Raw genomic sequence first — 16,625 nt, 5'->3', positions numbered from 1 at the left:
TTCTGATGGCGGGATCACACGAAAAGTTTACTGTCAATAAAAAAAGAATCTTAATTAGAGACGTTGACAGGTCAAAACAATTGAGAAGCTAGAATTATAGCATGATATGAAACACTGTGGTCATTGAATTTGATATTTCAAATGAAATTTTATGAAATTAGTAACGAAGTGAGCAGATCGATTCCGTTGATCACAGGTTAAGTGATCAGATCTATCTCATTAATCACAGAAATATCGATACTACTAACACTACAATGTCAGAATGCGTATATATAATTTTGTCTCACCTTAAAATTCAACATGGCCTCCCTGTTCTTTCGACCTTCCGTCTAGTCCTGAGAATTAAATACCTGTGCGGCGTGTCAGCCTGTATACACTATCTACGTGTTATCGATTGTCTAAATAGTTTTAAAACTTGTTTTGACCTGAATCACGTTGGGTAGCTGTGTCAACATTTCCGTCAGAAGATAGAATTTCCTTTCATAAAAAATAAAATGCAATCAAATATGTATACAATGAATAACTGCTTTCTTTAATTATACTTATTGTAATTACGCCCCGTGCACACAAATAATATTGCGTTTAAGGTACAAAAGAAAAATTTGCAAGGTCAACTTGACGACACTGGAGAGGAGAGGGGGGGGGGGGGTGTCATTCAGTGGGTCCCCGTTTGACTCGTAACAGTGAGGGTTCTTTATTTTGACAACGCCCACCATGACACGGGACCCCTGTTTCCATCGTCATATCTGAAGACCTGTGGCTTATAGTTCTACATTACAGGGCGCTTTGTAAAGGGCCATTATCTATATTTGTGAAATATTTTACTCATGCACGGTAAATTGCGATATTAACTTTTTTATGTATATTTTACTTCAAAGCATCAAAAATAAAACATGCATATATTTATAAACATATTAAGGGACAAGAATAAAAGTTCAGTGTTTGACAGCTTCTTATGTTAATGTTAATTTTATGCTCTTCTTGATAGTACATTATATATATTTAGTAGTTAAAGTTTTGAATTGAATTCATGTATCAAAAGATGACCCCCCTCTCCCCCATTTAATGTTTAGGCCGTTTTAGTTGATGAATCAATTAAGGATTTGGCAGTCGGGATTATTAGTATTATTTTTTTTTTTTTTTGTTGAGGAATTAATTTTTATTTTATTTTTACTATTTTCCCTCCGATCTGCCCCCCCCCCCCCCCCCCCCCTCACTGTGAAAAAAATGACAAGTGCCTATTTAATGAAATTCAACGTTTCTCCACCTTTAAGCACACAACCTCACATCTCACATTTTTTATTAGTACATGTAATTGTTTGTAAGGGTATGGAATCGTTATCTCACCAGAGGGAGCGTTATGCAAGCTATATTTTCCTGACAGACATTTACAATAAATCGCTCACCTGTGTACAGATAAAGGACATGTAAATTACCCGTATTTTAACGTCCAGGAGAAGCTTGCGTAATGTGCTCTCTGGTGAGAGAATGCCATGAAATACGTTACGCATTATTTTGTATATCAATGTACATGTTGTTAACATATTTTGTTTTCTATTGTAGAATGAGTTGAGTGGGAAAATGAGCCTCCAGATGTATATGTACATGTGTATATTATAATTAAACCTCTGTTGCACTCACGCATGCGAGGTTACTCTACATTAGGTGTTCGAGTTTTATTTCCTGAATATTTTAGTTTTTGTTGAAATAGTAGAATACAGCAAAAAATTTTTAAAAAAAATTCTTCCAGTGATTTATTGAAGAAAAATCACAATATAATGCTTGTTATTGTATTTTGGAGGTTTATATATAATAGTCAGCGAAACCAACGATCCTCCGAAACCAACACGTACAATATCACACCCATCTCTCGGAAAACAGGATGATCGGGATAATGCTTTATAAATTAAAAACCAAAAAAGTTTACAATCCTAAACCGGACATATTTTGTGGAAATGTCTGTTGTGTGTAAAATCATTATAGGATTGAATATATAAATTATTTTGTTCATGGAGAAATGAATATAAAAACCGAATCGCTAACTTTGTTTTAAAAGAGTTTGCAATTCGGTTTTTACATTCGCTTCTCCACGTAGAAAACAACTTATATGTTAAATGCTTGTAATTCAATTGCAAATTAAAAAAAATGTCTGTTTCCGTGAAATGTATTAACAACAGAGTCGAAATAGAAAAGGCTGCAGATCCGCGGAGTAATTTACACGCATGTCGGCCGCCAGCAGAAATCGACAGCAATTGCAGTTTTCTCTGCTTTACTGCAAGGTACACAGTTTGGGACATGCGTATATTAAAAAAAAAAAGAATTGTCGATCAGCCTCAAATTAGGGGCCGAAGGAACGCTTCCCGTCTGTTGGTTGAAGTAGACAGATTCATAGAGTGGGTGCCTGACACACTTATTAAATTTCTCACTATCACTTAATAGATTATCATTATTATTAACCGAGACTATATTGGACAAAGTTTTGCTCATCGCGAGTTTTGGATAATTTGTGCATTCCCTTGAATAACTTTACACTGAGCCCTCTTTCCGATTACCATAATACTCGCTGCTCCAATGATCAGATAGCGCCGTTAAAATTTTTCTCAAATTTTGGTTTTTAAGTCGGCTCGCGAATTTATCAACGGCGTGCGGATTCATCGTGTATCACAAACTTTCTGTATATTCTTACACCGACAGCAAATTAATCCCGCGCACAAAGATCTTCAAAAATTGTTCATTTGCTTTTTGAACAGCTTCATTAAGTTTTAAAGACAAATCATGCATGTATGTTGACATTCTTATAACAATGTAATTTAAATGAGTCCCCTCAATACGTTTAAAGAAACTAAAGATAGTGAGCACGAGAGTTTGTAGCAATAAAGTTTTAACAGACTCGAGATTTTCTTTGTTTAAAGTTCATATATATATAACATCACCCAAGCTTCGAAAAATGATGTACCAAGGTGCGATATAACGAGCCCCCCCCCCCCCCCCCCCCCGTAATTATAAACAAATCAAAAATTAAAGCCAGTAATTTAATTGTTACTAAATGAAGAATTCAAACGTAACCCTCTAAAATTTCGCCGCATTTAGATGGGTAAGTACATCAGTCGTTTACTGCAAAAGGAAAGTTAAAACTCAGAAGTAATCGCATATTCCCAGGCTTAAGAAAAACGTGCAACATGAAGAAATCTGACAAAATCAAGTGACAAAGGACGCGTACACGTACAAAACACTAGCACAGTCACGGTATCATAATATCATGGCAGTTTTAAAAATTGCACGATGAAATATTTTAATTGACTGTTTCATAATGATTAGTTACAGGGTGTAAGATAATTTTTTTTAAAAACAATTTTACGGTTTTAGATAGGTAAACAACTCGGCGAAAAATTATAAGTGCACATTGCATTGACTAAAACAAAATGAGTCAAAAACCTTTAGTGATATCTATAATGTGTTCCTTTACATAAAAAAAAATAATTAAAAAGTGGGTTAGGGTTAATTAATAAGCATAATGCAGGGGCGGATCCAGGAATTGCTGTTACGGGGGGCACCACTTTATGAGGCAGATGGTCCAGGGTGAAGCCCTCGTGGGGGTCCAGGGGGCGAAGCTCCCGAAATTTACAGATTTTATGTGGCTTGAAATATTTCTCCTATTTAGTCATTTGTACTATTTTCTATCATTTTGTGAAGGTGAAATTAATAAAATGACCAAAATTTTAAGTTTTTTTTTTTTTTAAAATGAAGTTCTCCCAATAAAGTAATTAAAGAAATCAAAAGATTTTGTCATTTATTTCTCCGGTAGTGGAAGGAAATATTGCTTCTTTTATCGTTTAGTACATTTTCCGAAACAAGATACCGCGATTTACCTTAAATTTGAAAATTTTAGGGGAGGGGGGAGGGGGGGGGGGGCGCCGGCTGCGCCCCCTCTAAATCCGCCACTGTAATGTACTATTCCGATTGTTTTTTTTGTTTTTTTTGAAGAATTATGGAATTCCATTAATGTCATTGTAATAGTCAATATTTACGTTTTCCGAAGTACGGAAACCCATTTCAGTCATATTTCTAAATTCATCCGACGGTATATATATGAGATTTTGTAAACAATTACTTATGCCCCCTTTCAAAGAAGAAAAGGAGGGGGTGTGCTTCGTACTTGTCGGTCGGCAGACCACATGTTCGCTCTTGGGAACCATTCACTTGATCGTTATGATATTTCAAATGTTGGTTGGTTATAAGTAGAAGAGGACCCCTATTGGTTTTTAGGTCGAAAGGTGAAAAGTCAGTCCATTCTGGACATAGGAAAATACTTTCCATTCAATATCTTGAGAACCCTTTTTTTGACAGACATCAAACTTGGTACACTGGTACATCCTAAGAAGTAGATGACCCCTTATGATTCTAAGGTCATATGGTTAAAGGTCAAGGGTAAAAATGGACATAGGAATATACTATTCACTCAATATCTCGAGAACCCTTTGCTTGACGGACATCAAACTTGGAACACTGGTACATCTTAAGAAGTAGATGACCCCTATTGATTGTTAGGTCACATGGTTAAAGATCAAGAGTCAAACTGGACATAGTAATATATTGTCTCCTATATTTAAAGAATCAGTAGCTTGACTGACACCAAACTTGGTACACTGGTACATCCTATGGAATAGATGACTCCTATCTATCTTAGATCACATGGTCAAAGGCCAAGGGTCAGTCCATTCTGGACATAGGAAGATATTGTCCACTCAACATCTTGACTTGCATTGGTTTGGTTCTAATATCAATTAAATGATGCATGTGTATAACCGTTTACAATTCTGCACCACGTTGGGAGTGGGGGTATTGTTGTATGTTTGTATTGTTTGACAAACATTTCTTGTTTTCTTTATTGTTTTGATGGTAGCATTATATGACTAGTTGATGAATAAACTCTAAAAATATGCATGGATAGTGAGTACAGTAAAAACAGCAATGTTTCTTACAGATGTCAACTGCATAGTCATTGTAACATTGAGTAAAGTTTAAGGAATTGATTTGCTGAACTTTTTGGTTGGATGGTATCTTCTTACAACCACTGTGGTGCTTATTTGAGGGTTTTCTGTTGTGATATAAAGTACTATATGACTACATAATGATTTTCCTCCAATTCTTAGCATTTGTACATCATGGATTGTTTAGCACAATCATCAGTTAGCAATGACTCTTTACATCCATGTTGGATATGTACATGTAATTTAAATGGCAGTGGTCATGACTTAGTCAAATTTAGTCACCTTACACAGATGTGATGCATTAAAATATAAATCCTGCTAAAAGAAGCGTGCATATGCGAACTCACACACACGATGTTCGTCATCCGTGTACTACTATCTTGCTCCTTTAAGATTACCTATTCCAGTTGACAATGAAGAGTGAGTAGACTCTCAGGCCCTTGAGGCCTTTGATTTTTTTATCCATTTTATTTTTGCAAATAATTGGGGGTGGCGGCCGTCGCTCCTATGCCGACGCCCTTGGACTTATTTACATAATATGGCCTAATTCTACCCAGCGTCGCTCAAAGCTTACCTTGAATTATTTTCATTGCCCCATTTTGTATTCCGTTTAATAGAGCTGAAATGTTGGCTGTCTTGCAGATATTTGATTTCTTCTGTATTTTTAAAAATCTCTTTGGGTCCTCAATTATAGTGTTTTCAGAATTTTCTTCTCTCAATCTTTTTCCTTCCATTTCTTCAATCAGTTTTTTTTATAATTGAAAGACGCGCCTACGTCACTAGTATCGGAGAAGGGTTCTTCTATTTCACCATCATACATTTGTAAGTCAACTATTGTTGTGTTGTCGTAAAGACAGATATATATTGTTTTGTTGTTGTAAATAAAGGTATATATTATTGTTGTTTTTTTTATTGTAAATACAGGTATAAATTATTGTTTTGTTGTTGTATATATACACGTGATGTTGGTTTCATTTGATCATGAATGTTAATATAATACATTTTGAATATATTATTTTTATTATTAAACTATTTTCGATTTGAAAGCACTTATGAGGTTGAATTTGAAACTGTTCACGTGCCCTTTGATCGTTTACATCCATTGAGTTATCCTTCCTTGATCAGAATCTAAGCTAAACCTGCATGAAAGACAGACACTGTGTGTGTATGATTCTCTGTGGCCGGAAGTCATTTTGTCTAGTTCTTAACGTTTAGAACGTTTAGTGATGTTTCATAATTACGTTTGGCTTGGGAATGATGTATCGATATAATACACCTGGGTTGACATTTAATGGAGCATGGTACAGTACTGTGATATCAGGAGTTGAACACGAAAACGGAACACGAAATTCTACAGAAAATGTCGATCATCACACACGATTAGTAAACTAGAGTTGCAATGACTTCAGTAGAAATTTTAGTTTAAGGGCTACAAAGTACATGTACATAGATTTAACAAGCCCTTGCTTATGTTTCAATATATGGAAAACCTGAGGTATACTTTATGGTGAAATCTATGTCATATAGGTACAAATGCATTTAGCCGGATATTGAATCAAGAAATGAATTTTAATTTCATTTTAAAATGACGCGCGTCATGACGTATGCCATTATGTCGCAGTTCATACCCTCATGCATTTTTTTTAAAAATGAAAATTTCTGATATTGAAATTCTACTTTTAAAACCCCAGAAATTAAAATAGACGTACTACATTCATCAAAATTCATACGCGTATTGTTCACAACTACAGCGCATTTATGAGAAAATAGCCCAGCAGGCAAAGTTAGTTGGATTGACGTTGTATTGACGACGATTTCTGACGTTGGATTTACGTTGGATTGTTGTTGAAAATGAAAGTTTTTTAGACGTCTTTTTCTGACGTCTACACAATGTCAGATTTCAACGTCTACACAACGTCAGATTTCAACGTCTACACACCGTCAGATTTTAACGTCTACACAACGTCAGATTTCACCGTCTACACAACGTCAGATTTCACCGTCACACAGACGTTCATAATCCCATGGGGATCCGGGTTATAATAGGTCCTCAATACCCCTTGCTTGTCGTAAGAGGTGACTAAACGGGACGGTCCTTTGGATGAGACCGCAAAAACCGAGGCCCTAGCTGTGTCAAACTAGTTGTGGCATGATAAAGATCCATCCCTGCTTAAAGGCCATATAAGAGCCGAGCATAGGCCTAAATTTTGCAACCCTTCACCGGCAATGATGACGTCTCCATATGAGTAAAAAATTCTCGAGCAAGACATTAACAATATACAATCAATCAATCGACATCAAACTGACACCATTTTTGCAACATCAATAAGTTGAAATGTAATCATTTGAACAAGAGAACTCTTATTCTTGTCATTTTCCTTCTTTATTCATTGTTCATGAAATAATATTCAGTCAGTAACACTATCAAATATCAGGGCGTCAAGTGAATTTTGGTCCAAAAAATATAGGACAAACCTCAGAAATATAGCACCTTTTTGAAGTAAATGTTGTATAGTTACAAATAGATGACACAAATTGTTTGTAATATACAGTACTGGTTTTGCTTCAGAATCCAACATTTTTCGCTTACCCTAAAATATAGGAATTTATAGGAATTTCACAGAAATATAGGAATTTTTGTGGAAATATAGGAATTTATAGGAATAACCCCCAAATATAGGAACTTAAAGGAAACTTGACGCCCTGAAATATAAATCAAAGTTATCATTTGATTCCATTAATTATTTTTCGACCCGGCCACCTCCACCTCTCCGGTCTGATGCATATTTAAGGTACTTCGCAACAGCCTCTTGGACTTCGTGTTCCGTCGCATTAAATTGATGAACTGCACTTGCTACAAAAATAAAGAAGTATTTATTAAAAATCATCTTTACAATATCTAGTGATAACAAGTTAGAAATTTAAAAATTCAAAATTTATTATCAAGGTTAAAGTTTCAGACAGAAAGACAAGTGAAAAACAAATTCATACCCCCTACTTTAGTTGCAGGAACATAAATTTTTTAATGACATTAAATTTAATGAAACTGACATAGATAAACATACCTATCACTGCCTGAAACACTGATGTCGTGCCAAATACCATCTTCCCTCTTTGCCCTTTATATTCATAAGGGACATTACATCATTTGTCATTATCCTGAAAATGTAATTAAAATATACAGTCCATGAAACACTCTTTCCCACATTAATAGTGAGTGAATGGGAAAGTAGATCGTTACAGGGGCTTTGAAGTTACACAGGTACAGCTGTACATATAAAATCGATGTGCACATACATGTGAATAAAATATCCATAGTGTCAGAATTAAAATGCATAAATATTACTATTAATAGTGTATGTGCATCGGTAAGGTGTTCATTTCATAAGCTACAATTCAATAAGCTATAGAGTGAATAAATTAAGCGATATATATATATATTTTACAAACGAGGACAAGAGTGATGTACATATACGTTTTAGTTTATTGTTATTTTTTATTTGATATACCAAACTTGTATATTGTTTAAACTTACTAAGTATGATTTCGTTCTACTCAAAAATTCAGAGTTATCAATCAATATAACCATGCATATCATGCTAATGTTGCATACTTTGTGTATTAGTAAATGATGTACATTTGATGTTATAGTATTTCAAAATTAATGTTCTTAGAATTTGAATTTCTTTTGTTTACAAATCAAATTATACACAGGTCTTACAATTGCCAAATATACAGAATGAATCATTTACATGTCGATGCTGGCATTTATAAGACATTAATATTAACTACAAAACTATACTCACATTACCCGACTGTTCACCAGCTCTCAGACTTTGTGTTACAAGAATGGCTTGGGTTTTCCAAAACTTTGACCTACACAGCATATCAAATCCCGAAAAAATTGCATAACTAGGATCGGCTGTATGAGTCTTGGCCATAGCATCCCGCTGTGCAATTCCTCGTTAACTCTCGGTAAACACATTGCATGAAAGGGGGATCCTTAATTAGAATTCCCAGAGCAGAGCATGCACACCCACAAGCAAATGAAATGAATTCATTTGTTCAACATATTGTTGAGTTAAAAATACACTTTTATTATTTTTTTTGTATATTTTAAAACTGACATAAGATATGATTACCGGTATACGGTAGATGTCGTAATTTTTCTCTCTGTAGCATGGCTTTCTGCATGCATGCTGCACAATTTACATGAGTTTGGGCAAATGCGATTACTTTTAACTTTTCTTTCACAGTAAACGACCGACTGAAAATAAGCAATTGAAATAGGCCGACTATTGTCTGGCGTTCTCTGTTGAGTATAAAGATTGAACCAAAATTCTTATCGTAGTCGTAATCTACGTGAAATAAAATATCCGGAAAGTTATGGTTTAAAATAAATATTACAACTCTAATTTGAATATAGGCTTTTGCCTATTTTAGACGACCAGACAAAATCAATTAATTACTATATCACACGCAGTTTCATAATTTCCACAACGTTGAAGAACTGACGTCGGGATATCGTCGTTTTCCCACATCAGACTGACCACAACCAATTATCAACGTCATAACGACGTCAATAGCCGACATTGATTAGACGTAGCAATTTGACGTCCATCCGACGTTGGAATTTAGTCATCTGACGTCGCGACCTAAATTCAACCAAAATCCGACGTCGATTTGACGTCACGTGTTTGCTGGGAGCTGTCTTTACAATTTGTAGATATATCAAAGGCAAACACAATGAAAATATAATTACCCAAAATTGACAGCCACAGACTGTACATTCACAGTTGTACGTTTTTGTATGTGAATACTGGCGATTTTGTCATGTTGTCATCAACTATCCGACTTAGCATCAAAGGCAAAATAGGTGGAAAGTATGTTTTTAAAATTTGCCATATTTTGTGTTTTTACATATTTGTACACGTTTTATTGGATAGGTTACTTAATGTCACGTGACTAGTCAGCCTGTTTTAAACTCTAACTAGTCAATTTGTGTATGTAGTTGTCAGTTAATTTCTGATTTAAAGAGTTTCGATCCTGACATTTGTAGTATTGTCAATTTTTGGGAAGATATCATTGATTTCTACATTGAAAAAGAATTATGAAATTAAAAAGAAATACTGGGGTCATAGTATTGTTATTGAGCTGCAATGTGTTAAACTTGACTTTTTTGCGCTTAAGATTCACTTAAATTCGATTTGTAAGTTGGCATCACAGTAACAGAAATTAATCATTACATAAAATAGATATGCACATCATTCTTCTAACAATATAGATATAAAAAGTTTAATACTAGTAGATTGAAAAACAAAAATAATGACCTTTTTGCACTTCGTAATTAAATTCATCATATGCAATTTAAAGTTACAAATTTTATAACCGATTTACCATCAAACTTTGCAAGATATCTACATTTTGATATTCTTGAGAAATAAATCACTGAAATTTACATTACAAGACCAGTGTATATATTTGTGACGGACGCAACTTAAAGAAATGTAAGACTGTTCGTCAAAAGCTGGCTGCGTTATAATGATGACTATCAGGGTCTATAAGGACCTCTTCTAATGACTGTGCCTCTGTTTAGTTCATGTAACTCAAAACTCAATTTATTTTCTACGTATTTCCCTTTCTACACGGAGGGTTTTTTTAAGGATTGAAAACTATTTAGCAATACGAGGGAAATAAATTAGCAGGGATCTGACAAGGACATTTTGTACACAAGTGTTGCACTGAATATGCGACATACAGGTACATGAAGGGGAGAAGTCCCGGCATTCAACAAGACTATAACGAAATTACAATTGGTGTAAGACAGACCCTATATTGGTATAAGACAGACCCTATATTGGTATAAGACACACCCTATATTGGTATAAGACAGACCCTATTTTGGTACAAGACAGACCCTATATTGGTATAAGACATACCCTATTTTAATTTCATTTACGTACACTAAGGATATTCCGAAGTTTTGCTTTTACTTTTTAAAAATATGGAACCCGAGTACATCTAAGATGATCAATATAGTTTAGCCCTTAATGAGACAACATATGTTGAACAAACCGTACACATGTACATAACGGTACATACACATGTACATAACGGTACCATACACATGTACATAACGGTACATACACATATACATAACGGTACCATACACATGTACATAACGGTACCATACACATGTACTTAACGGTACATACTCAGGTACATAACGGTACCATACACATGTACATAACGATACCATACACATGTACATAACGGTATCATACACATGTATATACCAGTAAGCGTGGGTAAGCGATAAGATGTCACTAGGAGAGATAACTCTACTTGGTTTAAAAAATGTTCGAGGACACGTAAATTCGTGGGTAAGAGTGACCCACGAAATCCGGGAACGTCAATCCCCCACGGACAATGATGATTCCTCAGTATGTCGGTGTGACGAGGCTTCAGGTACACGTATATTATATACTTTCAAAAACTGAAACAAATTTTTTATATTCACATTTTAATCATTTCACACTCGACGGTTCATGTGTAAGGCGACTAATGGGTTAGGTCAAGATTATTCATACGCCGTGGTTAACTTCAGCTAGGGAGACTGTTGAGGAAGTAATGTGAATATTGTTAGGTGACCCCTACTCATTTTATGATAGCGTGGTTGTCCTCAATACAATATTGATATATAATTCCGTTTTTGTAATGAGATCATTAGGTATGTTTTTAGAGTTGATCCAGTATGTCTGTCTACATTGTGAATATTCACCATAAGACAACTCGGGGTATTTAGTGCGCTCCTGCTGGATAAGCAATCCACGTAATTGGTTCCAGTCAGTAATTAGAAACACTAGTTAATTGATTTTGTAAAATAAGGAGGATGAGTAACGGACATAAAAAAAACGACTTGGGAATGAAAGCAAATGTCCCTGCTATTGTTGTAGATTCGTGAATGTGTTAATCAGCAGCGACTGAATGAAAAGAATGAATCAAGAAATGAAGAATGCTAAAACTTCAAATTAATTTGACATTTTTTTTTTCTGGTAAAGCAGAATTTTTTTTTAAAATACACAACGAATCAAATCTTTGGAGATTCAGAGTCAATGAGTTGATATGGCGTTCAACTGATAAAATTGATATACTGTATCTGAACGGTGAGTTGTTAGTGACAGCAACCACTTCATTTTCTACGAATTTAACACAATATACTAACTTAGAAGGATGGTTGCTATATAGCATCGATGTTCCACAGAATCAAGAAAGTTAAGGTTAAGATAAGTGCATATAAGATAACGAAAAATTATACCATCCTCGACCATGACACGAGAAAACACCTCTCGATGCAACCAGAGGAAATTGAAAAGAAGTCGACGTATATTTACAGAAAACTGAAGTTTGATAACTGTTATGTCAGTGCGGAAGACTTCAAAAGTAAATTCATGTTTCTGTTAATGTTTGAGTATATCGGATTAAATCACAGTTTGACTGCATGTTCAGGGGACAGCGTACAAATGTCCGGTTGAAAACAGTGTGTTGTGCTTCAAGAACAACTGTTGGCCGTATAGTGGCTTCATGTTCCAGCATCCCCGAGAACGCCTCTAGAAGATAATGGTTGATTGTATATTGTTTAACCTCTCGCTCGAGAATATTACTTCCTTATGCATGGACTATAACAAACATTCTATTTCCAGGGCCCTCTGGGTAATAAAGACTCGAGAAAATTTCACTCATATGGAGACGTTACCATTGCTGGTGAAGAGCTCTGTGCTCGGCGCTTCTCGCCTTTGTTTATCGTGCCACACTTGTTGAGGACCTATTCAAACCCGGATCCTAGACTGTAATGGAAAACAGAGTACTCAGTATTGGTGGAGCTACAATGTAGGTACTGGTGACGCAGTATAACTAGATCACGGGAAGTGACGTAATCCGAGATTCTTCTGACGTTATATTGTGACGTGTGCAGGAGAGAGTCATCGGAGGCCGTATTAAAATGTGGGAATTCACCAACACCAGCTGCTCTCGCTACTTTGCCTACCTTTAAATACTTTAATTCGCAGGTCTAACTGCCGAGACACGAGCATTCAGTAATCGGATAACCATTCTACAAGTTAATCATGACTAATATGATGTTATCACCGTTTAAACGGACTAACTCCGACAAATGAAGCATCACTCTGAATTAGATCGCCTCCTCGCGATTCGATTTCTTTGCGCATGACGTTAGCACACAAATACACAAAATTCCAATCGGGATCAACGTATTTATGATCAACTTGAAGAATAAGCATTCGGTTACTGAACCTTCGCGTTAAGAGGCTAGATCTGTGAATAAAATTGTAAAAGGCAGGCAAAGTGGTGACACCAGCTGGTGTTGTGAATTCCCTCTTAAAATTTTCAAAATGGCCTACGCTCAGACTCCCTCCATACGTCACGACATACAGGAGTAGGTAATAGTCAGAAATATTGAATTAAAAGGACAGTGGAGAACTTTTCTTCACCATCCTGATTCAGACTACATCTCCATTTCTCATACATTTGAACGGCAATCAAACAACATGAAAACGTGCACCCAACATCACGCTTAAATTCCCCAATGTTATAAGGTGTTGAAATATATACTTTTGTGTTATCGCCAAATCGTAGAGGTAGGAGAAAGATAATGGCAAGTTTACTTCCAAGTTGTTACTGAGTGGTTCTTTATAGGACCGATCAAACATACATACCCCGCAATAAGCTTAGTTGATTTCTCTAACAAATAGACCACACTGTGTCTGATACATGTACTAGTGCTTTTAAAAACGCCACCAACGACATATACCATATACTCGTACTGTTCACTAACACTTAAATGAAAACCATAAAATCCTGGCGCCAATTCCATAAATCTCCATAACATTTTTTTTTCAGAGACAAAATATATTCAATTTTTATATCACAAAGCTTTGTCAACGACTCAACAATCATCATCTCCAACATGCCGATACATTATTGATATTCTTCCTAGAATGGGCACTCTGTTACATTATGTTTGTTTACAATCTTTCGCTTTTTCTATAAATGTTTCCACTTGCCTAGCTGTCAATTCCATTAGTGCATTGTTGGGAAACTGGTCAGGGCTGTGGATTAGCACTGAGCCAGCATTCGTCGTATGGTATGAAATAGAACGAGTTAATGCCATGTCTTTGATCGAGTCATCACTGTGCTTTTACGATTGATTGAAGAAAACACGCTTTTTGACATTAGAATAACGAATTACCATGGTCCGTTAATAGATCAAAGTACAGAGATATTCGTGTTAGGATCGGGTATGGCTACTTTTTGGCATTTTTATTGCATACGGTTCAAAAGCGTCTTGTTAGAATATAATGATTTTCCACCTTGAAAGCGTGCATAGTCAGAATGAATCATGGGTAACGAGTGTGTTTCTCTACACTTGGCGTCTGACATTGATTGACATGAGATGTCTTTGTTTTTAATTTGTATGTATCCAGTAAGGAAAACATTTATATTAGAATGATAAAGAATTACAAGACACGCAAACGTGTTTGATTGGATAAGAAAAGTATCTACAATATATCTCGTTATTTGATTGGATTAAAATAGCATCTCCAATGTATGTCCTTATTTGATTGGATAAGAAAGGTATCTACAATATATCTCGTTACCGGGTATTTGATTGGATTACAAAAGTATCTACAATATGTCCTTACTTGATTGGATAAGAAAAATATCTACAATACGAAAGGAGAAGATAATGAATAGTGATCAATCTCATCAGGAATACAAAATAAAGAGTTGGGCGAACACAGACCTCTGGATATACCAGAGGTGGGATTAAGTCCCTAGGGGGAGTAAGCATCCCCTGCCGACCGATCAAACCCGTTGTAGGTCATATGCCTTGATCAGGTAAACGGATCAATCTTTAGTCTTAATCAGTGTGCCAAGAACGGCCTACCAATAGGTATGAAACAAGTCAGACAGCATTTGACCCATTCATAGGCTGTATTGACAATCTAGATCATTATAACGATCATAGAATTTGCGAAACCCTCAATTTAAACGAGACTGTTGAAACCCATGTAACATCATTTTGTTTGTTATTAGCCTGCCTCGATTTAAAAACTGATCATACGCAGATCATGCTCTTGCTTATAGAATCAGTTGAGAGATACATGTATAATTTGATTTGCTTTGAAGATATTTTATCATATAAATATACAAAAAGAGTGGTTACACGTTCTAGCAACTTAGAAAACCTCTCCCGTATACAAAATATATTGTGTTATACATGTACAAATAAAGATTGTCATACCACAGAAAATATAATATTCGTTATATTATACAGTTCTGAGAATATACAATATATGTTTAGGTTCATGTAAGTACATAATCAGACATGAAATGCTAAACATATTTTAAAATTATGATATCTTCCGATTAAAATATGTTAGAGTTCTTAATAAACTTCTGAACTGCTCTGAAAATCTAAACTTTACATCATTTGAAAAATATTCATTTCCCCATAATAAAAGGTGGGTATCGACACTAGCAATATCATTTAACTGAAGCAGTTCATTGAAAAAAACCAATTTGTTAGTAGCCTGCCTCGATTTAAAAACTGATCATACGCAGATCAGGCTCTTTCGTATAGCATCAGTTGAGAGATACATGTATAATCTCCATATGATAATGGAATATTGCTACATAGATATGGGAAGATGACTACGAAGAAGTTGAAATCATCCCGTTTGTCATAAAGTTGAGTTGTTAGTTTGTCGTTAATATTCATTTTTAATAAAAATATCCAAATATGATGCGGATGCGGAAAAATGTCTTACAGTAGCATTAAAATCATTCGCCTTTTTCGTTCTTCCATTTCTATAATTATCAGCAATTTGTCAATGCTTGAAAACATCCGAAACATTAGCATAAGATTCTTGTAAGCATGCAAACGTGGCCTTTGGTCTATTCTAAGGTATAATGCAGTTGCAGTCTTTAAATGCGAGGAAAATGTTGAATTCCATCAGTACAGAGGAGACTTTAAAGGACTGAGTTGAATGCTGATTTATTTATTTCAGATACGCTCTGTGTTGTCCCTGTTGAACGGAAGCGGATAAACCATTACGAATTAGGGACGATTTCCTTCCTTGGGACGAAATTGCAAATTTTCTGCAATCAACAATTCAAAGAACTCCCCTTTGGAACTACTTCTATAAAGCATACTAAGAACACAATTATATTACAGTGTTTTCTTTAAATGAGTATCAACTACATCAGTACTTTCCTGACAACGTACGTTTATTGTGTGTGTTGCAGTGACTGGGCTGATATAGAGGACCATACCAGGCGCGTAGTCAGAAAGAAAACAATGTGTGTACGCAAAGTATGACAAGGGGTCTGGGGGCCGCCTCGAGGCAAACCTCCCGGAAGCTCCTGGGTTTTACCAATGAAATAGCCCATTTTTGTGCATAGAAACCGGGTTTCTTGTCAATATTCAAACCCCACGGAATTCACAAAATTATTTTCTAAACTTTTTTTTTCACGTGAGGATCCGGGTTAGAATAGGTCCTCAGTACCCCTTGCTTGTAAGAAGCGACTAATTAATGGGGTGGTCCCTCGGAT

General features: G+C 35.4%; 1 long non-coding RNA gene across 1 annotated transcript; it reads right to left on the bottom strand.

The window, feature by feature from the left end:
• Nucleotides 1-7,355: 7,355 nt before the first annotated feature.
• Nucleotides 7,356-8,918, bottom strand: LOC130047649 (uncharacterized). Its single transcript, XR_008796473.1, has 3 exons — nucleotides 8,798-8,918; nucleotides 8,057-8,150; nucleotides 7,356-7,845 (listed from the first exon to the last, which is right to left on the bottom strand). It is a non-coding gene; the product is annotated as an uncharacterized LOC130047649 (long non-coding RNA).
• Between the last annotated feature and the right edge of the window lie 7,707 nt (nucleotides 8,919-16,625).

Source organism: Ostrea edulis, chromosome 7 (genome assembly GCF_947568905.1).
Source record: "Ostrea edulis chromosome 7, xbOstEdul1.1, whole genome shotgun sequence".
Classification (NCBI taxonomy): domain Eukaryota; kingdom Metazoa; phylum Mollusca; class Bivalvia; order Ostreida; family Ostreidae; genus Ostrea; species Ostrea edulis.
This window is presented reverse-complemented; position numbering and strand designations above follow the sequence as displayed.